Here is a 3736-nt window from a genome sequence, read left to right as displayed (position 1 = left end):
TTTTATTCCTTCTTCTTCTTACAATCGGCCCCTCGTCGGAAAAAAAAAAAAAAAAACAATTCAAATGGTCCGTATCGATCATTTATCATAATGTTTAACAATAATAATAATAATAGTAATAATAATGATAGTATTTATTACATATTTTATGAGTTTTGTACGTATTACCATATGTACCGAATTTTTACGTATTCATATTTTGTTTTATTGCTCGAATTGGTTTCCCCCCTCCCCGATCCTATTTCCCTTTCTCCCTCCTAAATGGTTATACCCTCTACTACCCGTTCTCCGAACGCCCCTTTGAAAAATTTTACCTTTTTTTCCCCCCGACCCGCGATTATTATCGTTATTATTTTTTTTTTGGTGTAAATCGAAAAAGAAAATTTTCCACCCAAGGTTTTCCCAGATTCGATTCGGAAAATTCAAAAAAAAAATCAATACGCTTTGCGACACTCCCCGCAAAAATGGAAAAAAAAGAAAAAAAAAATTTTTTTTGCGACGAAATACCTAATTTTAAGTGAAAACAAGGATTTAAAGGATTTAAAAGGGGAGGTCCGTAGCTTTTCGAGTCGCCTCCTACGTCGGGCAATCGAAACAGAGAGAAAGAGAGAAAACATCATTGGAAAATTATTTAAAATAAAAAAAGAAAGAAAATTTTTATTTTTTATTTTTTTGCCAACAACGGCGAAAAGCGTCTCCCAGTAGAAAATTTTCTCTTTTTTTTTTTGCAAAAACCTCCCATTTTTCTTTTTACTCTCCGCTTTTCCGCATCCCCTTCCCTTTCCCCCACTCGATTTTTTCCAACGTTTTCCCGGAGCCCTTTTTTTTTTCTTTTTCTACAAATTTTCCGATAAATTTTTTTCTTTTTTCATTTTTTTTTTTTTTTTGGAAAAACAAAAAAAAGGTTACCGACAATAATAATAATAATAATAATAATGATAATAATAATACTCGAAAAGGTAATTTAGGTGAAACGTTTCGATAATTTATTTGTTTGTTTGTTTGCTTCTGAAAAAAATTTTTCCCACTCATTTTTTTTTTTTCGGTTAGTGATACATTATTGTGACGTCATTAAATTTAGTGACGTTTTTAAAATATTTTTTTAAGGAGAGGGAGAAGCGAGCGGGGAAGGAGGGGGGTGAGTACGACCTGCGTAAAATAATTAAAAGTCAGACAGAGTAAAAAAAAGAAAATAAAAACGGAAATTAATTTTTTTGTTTTATTACCCGTGTAAAATTTAAAAATTAACATAATCTCGAGGTCCGTTCTTTTTCTCGTCTTCTGCTAGATAGAGAGAGACAGAGAGAGGGAGAGAGAGAAAATATATATAAATATAAATACACGGTAACCATTTTTCACTTAATTAAAAAACTTTCATCATCCCAATTAACCCAAGGCGTATCAACAATTAAAAACCCGTCTATTAAGTTTTGTTTAAACTTTTTTTTTTTTTTTTTTTTTTTTTTTTAATTTGATGGGACGAAAATGAGTTTTGTGTATACAATAAGGGAAGTAGATTGATAAAAAAAAAAGAGGGAGAGAAAGAGAGAGATAGTGAGGGGGGGGGGCAGGTTGGGAAAACGAAGGAAAGAAAAAATTTTTTCCTTTGTTACCCAAAATCAACAATCGTTAGCGAAAAAAAAAAAAAGGTAAAAAAAAATTTTTTTTTTAATATGAAAATTCTTTTTTTCGTCCATAAATTTTTCCTCCCACCCCTTCTCCTTCCTTTTTCTTCCCCCTTTCTTTCCCTCTCCTCCCCCTACCCTTGTCATTCAAAAAGGTCCGATTTTGTTTAATTGATTTTAATAAAATTAATTTTAGAATTAAAATTAAACAAAAAGTATATAATTGATTTAAATTTTTTATAATAATAAAAAAAAAGCACCCCTTTTACCTTTTCCCCTCCCTTCCTTTCCCAATTCACCCCCTTCTCTTTCTCTTCATCCTTTTCCGGTTTTTCAAAAATTTTTTTTTTGTTTTATTCACGTAATTGATATTCATGTCGATGATGGGACCGAAAAAAAAATTTTTTTTTTTTTTAAGTTTCTTCTGCTTTTTCACTATGATTTCGCCTTCACAGTTGTCTTTAACTACTTTTTTACCCCCTCCCCCCACTTTGCGTCGATTTAATAAAAATCAATTTTTTTTTCATCCCTTTTTCTTGTTCAGCTGTTAACAACCCTCATGCGAAAATAATATAAAATTTTTTTTTCTTTTTTATTTCTCTCTTTTTGGTCTATGTATTTCTTAAAAAAGTTTACGTTTTCGTTTACCATTTCCGTTTCCGGTGAATACTAAACTAAATTATTTATCTTCTGCTAATCTTTCAAGAGTGAAAAAAAAAAAACTGTCGTGATGTCATTTATTAATGAATATAAATGGAAACCGCCAAATTTTTCTTTGTGGTTTTTTTAATTTATCTACTGTTACCACCATTTTTTTTCCCGACCCTTTTCCCTTCTAACCCTTTCGTTTCCGGGTATGGGAGGAGGGGTGGAAAACAACCCACCAACCCCGAAATTTAATGTTAAACGTGTTAAAAATTAAATTAAATTTAAAAAAAATTTTTTTTATGTAAAATTTATTATTTTTTTCCTTTTTTTTTAAAAAAAAAAAAAAAAAAAAAAAAAAAAAAGGAAAAAAATTTAAAAGATCCGATAGGGAAGGTGATAAGTGGTCTTTATGTTGACCGTAACGGTTTTTAAACCACCCTTATAAAAACATGGTCGTCGTCTGTTTACGACTTTGTTAATTACCCTGACCGCCGGTATATTGCTTTATTAAAATCTCGTTTTAAAAGATGTTAAAGTCTTAAGGGTTGAAATTAGGAAATAACCAGTATTTTAACTTATTTCAATCTTCTCATTTTCTTCTTTTTCTTTTTGTACGTTAAAGGGTCCTTTCGTTCGTTTTTCTCATTTCCTTTTTTTTCGAATGTCTCCCTCCCCCTCTCCTCCCCTTCCTCTCTGTGTCTCTCTCTCTCTCTCTTTGTATTTTCTCTTTTTGACTCTTAATTTTCTTTTGTTTTTATCCAGTTTTGTGTGGTAAATTAAGACTTTCAACGCGGGTTTTACTTTTAGTATTAAGAGAATAAATTTACGACTTTTAAAAAGGGAGGGGAGGCGGTGGGAAAAACGATTTTTCGGTAAATTTCGGCCTCGTAAGTGGTAATAAGAAAAAGGAGGGATTGTGGGGGGAAGGGTCGTGGCCAATGTAATAAATGTTTGTAATAATTTAATTGTTTTTCCTATTTTCATCATTTGATACGTTTTAATTTTTTTAAAATATGTTTTTGATTTGTGCCGTTTGTTTCGTTTGTTTTGTTTGTATCGTATAAATTTGTTTTGTGTTGTTTGTTATTGTTTTGTTTTCGTCTGCTGTTAATTTATTTTATAATTTTTGTTTTTTTTTTTTTTTTCGTTTCAGGAGGTGACATATCAAAAAAAATTAAATAAAATAATTTGAAGGAAAAAAAAAAAATTAGTCAAAGGAAAAATTCAAAAGAAAAATTCAAAGGAAAAAAATATAAATAAAAATTTTAAAAGGAAAACGATTAAAGTACCGATACCTTTTTTTGTTCTGTAAATAAATAATAAAAAAAAGAAATGTGGGAAGAAGCATCGAGACCATATCCTTACATGTTTCCAAACAAGGTAAAATAAATTAGTTAAATGTAAATCAAGAGCTGACGGGACGATAGAAAATTAAATAAGGGTAAGAAAAACGTGAGTGAGGA

The sequence above is a fragment of the Pediculus humanus genome, genomic scaffold, assembly GCF_000006295.1.
Source record: "Pediculus humanus corporis 1103172108290 genomic scaffold, whole genome shotgun sequence".
Classification (NCBI taxonomy): Eukaryota; Metazoa; Arthropoda; class Insecta; order Psocodea; family Pediculidae; genus Pediculus; species Pediculus humanus.
The sequence above is the reverse complement of the archived record's forward strand: the minus strand, read 5'-3'. Positions refer to the sequence as shown.